The sequence below is a fragment of the Bufo bufo genome, chromosome 1 (assembly GCF_905171765.1).
Source record: "Bufo bufo chromosome 1, aBufBuf1.1, whole genome shotgun sequence".
Classification (NCBI taxonomy): Eukaryota; Metazoa; Chordata; class Amphibia; order Anura; family Bufonidae; genus Bufo; species Bufo bufo.
Genome location: NC_053389.1, coordinates 612,306,582 through 612,319,145, shown reverse-complemented (window position 1 = coordinate 612,319,145; position 12,564 = coordinate 612,306,582).

The window sequence follows — 12,564 nt, the reverse complement described above, 5'->3', positions numbered from 1 at the left end:
TGCGGATCCGCAAATTGCGGATCCGCAAAACACGGACACTGGCAATGTGCATTCCGCAATTTGCGGACCGCACATCGCCGGCACTATAATAGAAAATGCCTAATCTTGTCTGCAATTGCGGACAAGAATAGGACATGTTCTATTTTTTTGCAGAAACGGAAGCACGGATGCGGAAGTGCGGATCCGCAAATGCGGATGCGGACAGTACATTCCGGCCCCATTGAAAATTAATGGGTCTGCACCCGTTCTGAAAAATTGCGTAACGGATGCGGACCCATTTTGCGGACGTGTGAATGGACCCTTAGTGCGAATGCCCGCGAAGCTGTAGTTTCACAGCAGCTAGAGTGCTGAAGGTTGCTGATTCCTGCTTTAAAGGGTAAGAGGACTCCTCTTTTTGGAGGCCTTCGTTGCTGAAAAGATGTAGGTAAGATTTTGTCTTCTAAAGCACAAAGCTATCATATTCACTAACACTACACATAAATGAATAAATAGTGATCATGTGAAAGTGACCTAAAGCTTGTTTGACACATAGCACTTTTGTTGCAGAATGTGGATCAAAATGCAGCAACAAAGAACAGAACAATATTTCCGACATGAAGAGACTTATATTCAAGGACAATGGGGTCATTTATTATCTTTATAATGCCACTTTTTGTCGCAAAGGTGTTTTGCTGCAAAATCTGCAACTTTTCCCCGCTCATGGCTGTGAGCGCCGCTGCCTTCTCACAGTTCACCAAGCACATCACCATACATTGTATAGCGGCTGTGCTTGGTATTGCATTCGGCCCAATTCACTTGAATGGGGTTGAGTTGCTCTTAGGCCACCTGACCGATAAACATGTTGTCACTGGCCTAGGAAAAGCTGTGAGAAGACCACACCGCTCACAGGAGCGCCGCTGCCTTAACAAACAACTGGGTGTTGGATCCCACCGATCAGATACTGATTACCTATCCAGAGGATAGGTCATTAGTCAGTAAAAATATCTCAGAAAACCCCTTTAATGAAAAATTTCCTTCCATTTTGGTGCTGCAGAATTTGGCTTAAAATTGTTAGAACTCTGCTCCTGATTCTGATGGCTCTCTGCTCTCCCTCTCCCTTCTGGCAATGTTAAGTTGCACAGTAAATGTATGTATAGGCCAATAATCTAATGTGTTTAGGGGCATCCGGACTGGCAGCGGCTTTCTCCCCTCTCCGGGTCAACACACGCATGCTTGGCAGGTCATCCATGTGTATGAGTGGGTTCAGGAGAGCTAGCAGCCATCTTGTGTATGGCTAGCTTTAAAGATAGCAGCAGGAGGTACATGTAGTGTCCCACTAGGTAAAGGTGGGCACTACACAAGGGTTAATATGTCTATCGCATTAATGTGTTATGTTCATTTCCCTGTGTTTTCTGGGTGTCAGGCCTGTTAGGGTGTAGTTCAGCCTCCTAGACATTAGAGGGAGCTAGAGAGCCCTGAGTATATATAGGTAGGCCCAGACAGAGGAGAGTTAGTGCATTCCAGGTGGCTAGTAGTGCAGTCTAGCCTGCCTGAAGTTCCTGAGCCTCTGTTATCTCAGAAGATTCACCCCAAGAGAAGAGTTTGCCTCCTGGGAGAAACCTACAGTTCCCACCAAGCAGAGCAGAGCCGTGTTCCAGCTAAACAAGTAAACTGAAGGGCAGAGGAATCATTGAATTAAAGCAAGGGATATATACCTGAGGAAGATTGTTTACCTAGGATAAAAGCCAGCATTAGGGCATATGGGCCTTGGAATATAGCCAGCCAGAACAGCTGAGGAATAGTGCAGCCTGGTCTGGAGTGTTGATTTTACCCTCTGAGTATCTTGCAAAGAACATTATCTGCCATTTATAAAAAGCCTGCTAATCGTTACTGCTGCAATGTGGAACTGAACCTGAATTGTACAAAGTTGAACTGTTTTCCAGTAAAGCAACGTTTGGTTCACCATACCATCTGTGTACTTCACTTATTACAACTAGAAATCAGTGTGCCACCGTTACAGGCACTGGCGTCACGTTTATTAAAGGGACCTTGCCCCAGGCACATAAAATACCTGCAACATCCAGGGCACCTCATCCACCACCAGGCCTGGTCCCTAAATACAGAGTGTGCCCCAGAGGACTCCTGTGCCAGCCTCTCCTTCACTGCTGTACGCCTGCCCAGGGTTTTCCTACAGAACTGTGAGTAACCCTCGCTTGCCCATTAACCGTGACCTCACAATCGCAATACCCTGCAGGTCTGGCGTGCTGCATACACATTGGAGATGTGGGTGAGGATCCAAAGAGGGCAGCTCACACAGGCTATAGAGAAGGAGAGAAGCATACACAATGCTGTTTGCAGGGACTACCACACAGGCTGTATCGACAGGAATTTTCAGCAGAACTTGGTACAAGTCCATGGCCATTTCACCACAAAATCCATTTGTGGATTCACCATGGATTGCACCCATACTAATGTACTGTACATTAAAAGTGAGGAAAATTAAAAAATTTGCAGTATGTTCAGAAAATGTGTGCAGCATGTGGATGAGATTTTGAAAACTAATCCTGTTTCTAGTACTGTAATTCTCCATGGATTTCACCTGCGCAAATCCACGGGTGAAATCCGCCATGTGTGAATTCAGCTTTTGTGGGGGGGGGGGGGGGGGGGGGGGTTTCTGGGGTGCTCAGAAGTATCAAGCCATTTTCCCTGCTTGTGTCAGGGTGCTGGGACTCAAGTTGTCAGGTTGTCCCATTCACTATAGGTGCTCTGTTTTGGTATGTAGGTCTGAGTCTTGAGCTGATGTTTGCCTAAAATGCTTTCCTGCTAATATTTTCTCTCTGTTTTCAGATATCTAACGGTTCCCATCAGTGGATAGAAAAAGCAGGAGAAAGTCTCAATGTACAGACTGTCAGCAGATTCTTTCGAATAATGTATAAGGAACACAAGGTTGTATAAATGCTCACCTGTCTGTTGTCATGCAAGGTGCTCAAAGTCTAACTGGCTCACCCAGTCAGAAAAGAGGCATAGAGTAAAATGTGGTTAGTAGACTGGCACACTATATCTGGTGACAAGCAGATAACAGACGTGGGATTGATGAATAATGATACTTATTTTATTTTCGCTATTAATATTAAAATAAAGTAAAATAAAAACAGTGGTAGAAAAAAGGGGGATGAATGACATAAGTCACAATAAAGAGTATATGCGTATAAATATGCATAAAATTATATAAAAATATTTAGTGTTGAATCTCTTTTTATTGCATAGAAAAACAAAGCAATTAAACAGAGCAGCAATGACAATGTAGGCAGTGATATCTCCAATTCCAGATCCAGATCAAACATAAAGTACAGTGCAAAGACGGACTTAGAGAACGACATATCTCCCTGGGCCACACACAATGATATAAAAATATTTAAAAGGGTATACAAAAGTATATAAAGTGCAGTCTCTGCGGGGAGGGATTAATATGGCCGCAGTATTTGGAGAAAAAAACAATGTTTCTGTTGGAGAAGATGCAATGCTTATATAGGTGTCCTGCAATAAGGATTATCAGCAATAAGGTCACAGAATAACTTTATTGCTGAAAATCCTTATACAGTAATTAAGCAAATTTCATGACTTTGGCGCAGTGAATCCTATTTGCCACGAGTAGTTTTACGTTAGCTAGACTAGGGTGGAGTTTGCTGGATCCTGTGGTTTTCACCCTTTTACCTCTATGCAGAGATGTAGACTTTGCTGCAGGTGGATACCCAGATCACAGTCACTAGTATAGTTACCAGTTGGCAGCCAGACGCAGAAGTGACAGTACAGGAACAATACCAGACATGAAGAAAGACTGGATTATAGACACAACAGCAGGACTGGAACGTGGACACAGGAGCAGGACATGAAACTTGTAGATCTCTGCAAGATGTGCCTTATGGATAAATCAGTGGGCTGGGGATGTAACATCAAAGCACTACTTTTGCTCCCTCCCTTTTAGCATTCTTCTCTGTTTGGGCCAGAATTAAAGACTAGAAAAATGTAGTAAACATAAGAAGGTGCCCTTTACACAAATACAGAAAAAAAGTAAAAGCAGACTTAAAAAAAAAAGAAGCTAATCAGGAAGAAATTAAAGGCCTTTTTTAAGGCCCAGACAAGCATCAGGGATTCAAGCCTAAGTCAGATTTCACACTGGCTTGTTCCAATCAAAAATACCCTACTGAAATATTAGATTTCTGCCACCAGGCCAGCTCCACAAGTAGTAGGGGTAAGACTTTCAAGGTATTAAACATTAGACAGGAGCTGCAGAGTCCAATTTGCCATTCAAGGTCCTCTATCAGGAAGTAAATTAGTGTCTTGGGCCTTTTAACAGTCTTGGTAATGGCAGTTCCATGGACCAAGGTTCATTTGATGCTTCTGCAGGACTGTATTCAGTCAAGATCTAGACATGGTACATATAATCTACCATGAATGGTGGATGAGAAAAGGAGTTGTGTGGGGAATCTCTATTGCCAACCTAGCCAGAATTGGTCATAACCAATGCCTCTAGTCTGGGTTGTGGAACCTAATTGGCAGATCTATGGTTTCAAGCAAAATGGTCCCTGTAATGAAAAGGTGACATGACTGCATGTCACCGGCAGGCACAAAATAGTTTATTTCTGGAGAAAAGGCAATCAACCTTCATGTGTGTGCTGGACCATGTGGCCAGACCTGCATACCTGTGTAGGGGTATCTTGTAAGGGAAACGCTTGTTCACCGGGTGATCCTGTCGTTCATGCAGGCACTATTGATCATAGTTTCTGGGCAGCAGATCCAGTGGTCTAAATAGTGATCTGCTGTTCAAGAAATCCCTTGTCCTGATACAGTTGAAAGAGATCACTGCATGTAAATCCAGCAGTCTCCTTCACTGAACGAGCAGCCGACAGCTGGGAAGGAACACTTCCTTCCTGACAATCGGCTGCAGAATCGTCCTGTCTAAATCCACCTTAAGCCTTGTTTGGACAAGCTTCAAAGAATTGGCTAATAGAACTTTGTTTATCCCAGCCAAACATTCCCATCCAATACAGTGATCGCGTTCTCAGGCATTGTTTACTAAATAGAGAAAAGGCACACCATAGGGTAAAAACGTATGCGTAATAAGGGAAATTACTCCAATTGGATGCTTACCTTAAAAAGTTGTGCAAGTAATAGGCACAACACTACTGAAGATGTGTTGGGAATAAATTTTGTCCCCAGAGAGAGGTCGATGTGCAGCCACGGATGTAGATCTCCATGAACGAGTATGCCTTTAAACTCACAGAGAGTTATTATACAGATACAGAAACAACCATCCTTCGGCGCAAACAAACTAACCAGTTAGAGGTAGTAGTAATCTTCAAACGTTCTTATTCCAGAATCACTTCACAACGCGTTTCGGGGAACACTTCCCCTTATTCAGGTGAACACAGTTGCTTAGCTTATAGAACATGCATACAGTTACAGTGTATATATATACATGAAAAGGCGCCTAAAACAGAGGTCACAGAGAGGTATAGGGGCGGTCCTATGGTTCAGAGGTAACCCCAGGACAAAACCCTAGAAAACAACACAAATTAAATATTAACTAATAGAAATGAAGATCTCCTGGACAATCGGATGTTATGCATCTATTTGCACCCGATTATTGAAGAAATCATTGATGTGAAACGTCTTATTTAGCCCCTGCAATTGTCAGGGCATTTTTTCCCACATAGCGGAGGTCACATGATTGCACTCGCGAGTCACGTGACCGCGATGCGACCATGTGATGCCGCCAGCTCCATGGAAACATGACGCTCGAGCGCCGGGAGACATAGGAAGCCCGGCGCTCGAGTAGAAACAGTGGCAGAGGATGCTGAAAGAACGGAGCATCCTAGGGGGCAATTGCACAGTAAAATTATATATACAAGGAATTACTTAATTAAAATTACCTACCGTATTTTTCGCCCTATAAGATGCACCGGCCCATAAGAGGCACCTAGGTTTTTGAGGAGGAAAATAAGAAAAAATATATTTTTAACCAAAAGGTGTGCTTTTGGTGAGTTTTGAACTAATGGTGGACTGTGTATGACACTACTATAGGGGATCTGTGGATGGCACTGTTATGGGGGGGTGATCTGTGGATGGCACTGTTATGGGGGGTGATCTGTGGATGGCACTGTTATGGGGGGGTGATCTGTGGATGGCACTGTTATGGGGGGGTGATCTGTGGATGGCACTGTTATGGGGTGGGTGATCTGTGGATGGCACTGTTATGGGGGGGTGATCTGTGGATGGCACTGTTATGGGGGGGTGATCTGTGGATGACACTGTTATGGGGGGGTGATCTGTGGATGGCACTGTTATGGGGGGGTGATCTGTGGATGGCACTGCTATATATGTGTCACCCATAGATCCCCCACCCCATAATAGTGGCATTCACAGATGCCCTAATATACCAGAGCTAAACCTGTGGGAGGGGCCGGTGGCATGCAAATGCAGCGGGGCCGGTGCGGTCACTGTACTCTGGCCCCGCCGCTCACTCACTGCTTTATTGCCTAAACCTTTTATAATAATAACTTTAATTGAAGTTCCAATCCCCAGCCCTATCTGTACTACTTACTAAATGTCCTGTAGCAGGCAGAGCAGGGCGGGCGGCCGGCCTTAACTCACTGATGTCACGTGCTTGCGCCGCCTACTTTATGAATGAAGTAGGCGGCACAGGCACGTGACATCAGTGAGTTCCAGCTGGCCGCCCGCCCTGCTCTGCCTGCTACATTTAGTAAGTAGTACAGATGGGGCTGGGGATCGGAACTTCAATTAAAGTTATTATAAAAAGTTTAGGCATTAAGGAAGTGTGTAAGCGGCGGGGCCGGAGTACAGTGACCGCACCGGCCCCGCCGCATTTGCATGACACCGGCCCCTCCTCCCTCCCCTGATTACAGCATTCGCCCCATAAGACGCAGGGGCATTTTCCCCCCACTTTTGAAGGGGGGGGGGGGAGTGCGTCTTATGGGGTGAAAAATACGGTAAATAAATAATGTTGATAAAGTTAATAAAAGTTCATAAAAATATATAAAAAATTATATATATGAGAAACCAAAAAAGGAAACACTAATGTCATGGCTTTGACAGTGCCACCTTTGCTTTCCTATAGGCGTTCTGCCAATTTTCGGGATAAGTTGGTCCAAGCGGACATTCCTGTCAAGACTTTGGTACAGTCTCATATTGGCTCTCGCAGGGTGGGTTCCTATCCCTGCCTTGGCTGGGTTAATTGCGCTTATATGACCAAGGGGGAGAGGTTTACCCATCCTATTACGGGACCCAGTATGGGATTGGTCATTTCTTGACATGCAACAGTTCCTTCGTGATCTACGTGCTCTCCTGTCCTTGTGGTCTCCTCTATGTTGGGGAGACCACTTGTGACATGAAGGCACGTTTGAACAATCACCGTTTTTCCATCAGACAAAAAAGAAAAGATCTGCCCGTGCCTAAACATTTTGTTGAGGCCAACCACAAGGAGAAGGATTTAAAATTTATGTTAGTGGACCACATTACTCTGTCTAGAAGGGGAGGAGACAGGACATTGGCTCTCAAACAAGGTGAGCTGAGATGGATCCATCGTCTCAACACACTGAGACCTCATGGTCTCAATGTTGATTTTAAGTGGAGTGTAATATAGGATGGGGCTTTTTGCTATTCCCTCTTGTCCCTCTATATATTATGCCCTGGTGTATGTGAATTCTATATTGGTGTCACCAATTATATAACCAATTTGTTACATACAGATGTATAGTTCTCTGTCTTATTGCTTATATACTATTTATTTTCTTTCTCTAGATTATTGGTGCTCCGCTGGTGGTTTTTGTGGACGGTATGCGCCTTCTTCTGCGTCTTTATGTTGGGATTATGGTGATGGGAGAGATCCTTGGACGCATCTATATTGGTTATGCTATGTAATGTGTGGGTTCATTATAATCATATTGTTTATCTGGAGTGGTGTTTTTTTTCTCTTTTATTTATCCATGGACTGAAGGGTCGGTGGTTGGGTTTGGGACCTGTGGCATGGACGTGTCTCTGATCCCATGCCCTCAATGGACCGGGGCTTCTGCCGTGAGAACGGCGGGACCCTCTGGCCCCCGTCCTGTTGTCCTAGTATATAAGTATGGCACAGGTTATTCTTTCCAGTGCTGATATACTCTATTTAAGCCACGTTCACTCCGTTTTCTGTTACACTTATATAGTGATCTGATGGTGACCTTTTATTGGTCCCCTTACCCACATATTTCCATGTTGCGGTGCCAGTTATGTTTCTCTCCCCTCGTCTATATTTTTCCCCTCACCCATGACGGCACCCCATGCGACCAGGGACCTCCCATCCGGGACAGGAAACCTGAGAAGATAAAAGGTTCACACCCCCACCAAGCACCAGTTCAGGTTTCCTGTCCTCCGGATGGGAAGTCTCTGGGAAGCTCATGTTGGTTCACGTTGGTTCTTACCTACAGCCGGGGGGAGGCCCAGGTTCTTATCCGGTGGGTGGCCTCCCCCAGGTGGCGTCAAGCTCTCCGGGGCTGCTGCCTACAGTCTGGGCTTCTTCCCCCACATTCCGGCGCTGGCCTGAGGAAGCCGCCGTGGCCGTGTTCAGGCGGCTTCTCTCCTTGCTCCCGGGTTGCCTGTCTTCCTGTCGGCGTCGGAAGGGGCGTCTGCGCATGCGCACGCCCCGACGCGGGGGGGCGGGGCTTAACCCGGAAGTCGGGTTGAACGCCGATGTGTGCCCTGGCGCGTCCTTTAAAATATAAATGGGGCAGAGGGGGGGAACCCAGCCGGCTGATGTGGCACACAGTGTGGTGCTGAAGAGGCTCTTTGCGGTCAGCAAGATGTCGGAGCCTACAGACGGACGCGCCGAACCCCTGGAACCCTCAAGGCCCGCGAGTCCGGTACCAGTCCTGAGGAGTGGGGGCTAAAGAAGGCTGGTGAGATGTATCCTTCTTTATTAATGGGGTGTTATCTGCTTGATTTGTGTAGGTGGCAAAGCCCCCCAAAAAAGCGGCCTCAAAGACGAAGCATAAGGAGTGTGCAGGATGTAAGACCCCCCTAGCTTCCTCCTATTCTAAGCCGTTATGCACCCCATGTATTGATAAATTGGTGGCAGAGGAGTCACGGAGTCTTTCCAGGAATATGCGATCTTTAATAAGATCTGAAGTGAAAGCATCCCTTAAATCCTTAACTACGAATCGCCCGCAGTCTCCGGGAAGATCTCCGGATATGAGGGGTTCGGATATAGACCGCTCTGACGCGGAGGAAAGAGAAGCAGGCCAGTTACTCTCTGATGATAATACTTCATCAGCAGAAGAAGAAACAGGGGGATCCCTTTTCTCGCCTGAAGATACCCAAAACCTCCTTAAAGCGGTCAGAGCGACGATGCAATTAGAAGAGGTGAAACAGCCTAAATCAACTGCAGACGTTGCCTTTCAGGGGTTAGGTCCCAGAAAGCAGAGAGTTTTTTCCGTTCATGAGAATGTGCAGGCATTAATTAAAAAGGAATGGAAGAATCCTGATAGGAAATTTTTTATTCCAAGCTCTGTCAAAAGGAAATATCCCTTTGATGAAAAGGTAGCAGCCTGTTGGGACAAGGCCCCTATTGTTGATGCTCCGGTGGCAAAGATTGCCAAGAAGTCTGCTCTTCCGTTCGATGACCTGGGTAACTTATCCGATCCTCTGGATAAAAAAGCGGATTTTTATTTGAAGAAGGCCTGGGAATCATCCTCTACCTGCTTGAGGCCGGCGGTTGCAGCGTCATGGGTCTCTAGGTCACTACATATCTGGCTGGAACAGCTGGAACAGCATCTCAGTGAGAAGAAACCAAGAGAAGAAGTTCTGGCCTCTCTTCCCACCTTTTTTAAGGCTGTTGATTTTTTAGCCGATGCCTCCACAGATATAGTTAGGTTTTCAGCCAGATCTTCCGCCTTATCCAATGCAGCTAGAAGAGCTATTTGGCTGAAGTCCTGGAAGGCGGATCAGGGTTCTAAGGCTAGGTTATGCGCTATCCCCTGTGAGGGTGACAGGCTCTTTGGGTCTTCCCTTGATGATATACTTGAAAAAGCCTCAGATAAGAAGAAGGGTTTTCCAGCTCCTCAACGCCCCCCCCTTTTTTCGTAGATACCAAGGCAAAAGGCAAAGGGGTAGGCAGTATGATAAAAGGGAAAAGGATAGATTTCCTAAGAAATCCGGAGGTTTCCTTTTTAAACCCCAAGATCAAAGGCCCAAAGATAAGCAATGACGCCGAATCCCAGGTAGGGGGAAGGTTATCACTCTTTCTCCCAGCCTGGAAAAACATAACCAAGAACGGCTGGACCCTGGGGGGAATTGGAGAAGGGTTCCGGCTGGAGCTTGTGACCCGTCCCCGGGACTCGTTCAGGCTAACAGATTACCCCAAGGATCTAGTCAAGAGACAGGCCTTAGAGTCAGAAGTCCTGCTACTTCTGCGGAAAGGGGTGGTTGTCCCGGTTCCGCAGGCAGAGAGGGGCAAGGGTTTTTACTCTCCTCTTTTTTTAGTAAAAAAACCCAATGGATCCTTTCGGGTAATCCTGAACCTGAAGAAATTAAACAAATTCCTCAGCTACAAAAGATTCCGCATGGAGACCATAAGGACGGCCATAGATCTACTATCAAAGAATTGCTGGATGGCGACTCTGGACTTAGAGGACGCGTACTACCACGTGCCAATACATGCGTCCTCCCAAAAATATTTAAGGACAGCAGTCTGGGTTCAGGGAGAATGTCTACACCTGCAATACAGAGCCCTCCCCTTTGGGGTTTCTCAAGCCCCCAGAATCTTCACGAAGGTGATTGCGGAAGTAGCCTCCTTCCTAAGATTGTCAGGGATTCCGTTGCTACCATACTTGGACGACTTCCTGTTTATTTCCCAGACCAAAGAGGGCTTGATTCAAAACATCGAGGGTTCCTGCGCCCTGTTAAAGAGCCTGGGCTGGAAAATAAATTGGAAGAAGTCTTGCCTAACTCCATCCCAGAGTTGTGTATTTTTAGGCATCCTTTTAGACTCCCGAGTAGAAAAGTCCTTCCTCCCGTCCGCCAAAATATTCTCCATCAGAGAGCATGTTTTGGATCTTTTCAGATCCTACCTCTGCTCGTTCAGGAGGGCAATGGCAGTGCTGGGCCACCTGACAGCAACCTTTCCAGCGGTCCTATATGCACAGGCTCATACAAGGAATAGCCCCCCCAATCATGTGCCAGTAATAGCCCCCCCAATCATGTGCCAGTAATAGCCCCCCAATCATGTGCCAGTAATAGCCCCCCAATCATGTGCCAGTAGTAGCCCACCCAATCATGTGCCAGTAATAGCCCCCCAATCAAGTGCCAGTAATAGCCCCCCAATCAAGTGCCAGTAATAGCCCCCCCAATCAAGTGCCAGTAATAGCCCCCCCAATCAAGTGCCAGTAATAGCCCCCCCCAATCAAGTGCCAGTAATAGCCCCCCCCAATCATGTGCCAGTAAAACAAAGTATTGTATATATTAAAAATTAACACTTATACTTACCTCTTTGGAGCGATGCGATGCAGGCCTCTTCTGGCCTGTCACTGTGTCCCGACTCCAGCGATGTACGGCTCAGGCGGCGCGATGATGTCATCGCGCCGCCTACACCGGCCTCTGATAGGCTGCCGGCACTACTAGGCCGGCAGCCTATCAGAGGAACAGGAAAGGGACACACCTCCCTGCCCTGCTCCTCCGCAGCCTTCTGTTTGTATCGCTGTCCTGAGGACGGCGATACAAACAGATCACTATGGAGATGAGCGCTTCGCTTCCACAATGGAAGCGTTCATCTCAGTGCCTGCCCCGCCGCCGCCGCACACATTGCCCCGCTGCCGCTGGGGGGCATTTGACCATACCTGTCCCCCCCGCATTATCGGGGGGGACGGATCCTCCCCCGCTTCCTACGCCCATGCTGGTAACCTCCATCACACGGTCTGATAGGGGTGTGGCTTACAGTCTTGCTTTATTCACATTGCATTAGTTGTCCTGCTATGCGGTTGTGTGGAGGCTTGGCTGTGAGCTGGATTTCATCACCTTCAGACCGTGTTCACACCATAGTTAGCCGTGACCGTGACGTGATGCATGATGGGCTCTGATGTGTCGCTGACAGGAATATATTGGCAAAAGTCTCAGCTTTTAATATCTGCTTGTATAACTAGCTAGTATAGTCAGTGGCATATCCGTTTGGTGCATTTTTTTCTGTGATTTACATTTGGATTCAAACAATTAAGCTTGAAAATCCAAAACATCTCCCATCTCTTTAGGGTATAACTAATATTACGATAATCATTCGCTATTTACTCAATGGGCGTCTGTCACTGGGTTCCGAAGGTGCACTCGGTCCCCCATCGCCCGCAGACCTGTTGCTTAGCTTTGGGAATGAGGATCTGTGTTTGACCTCATTCCCAAGGCGGCTTTACTAGCTGGGTGGCTCCCTGCTCCTAAGTCTGCCTTGAGCGCCGAGCTGATCACTCGGTGCTCGACTGGTTGGTCTGTCGGTCATGTGACGCTGGCCACGTCACATGACCCTCACTCCCCACTATAAATACAGGC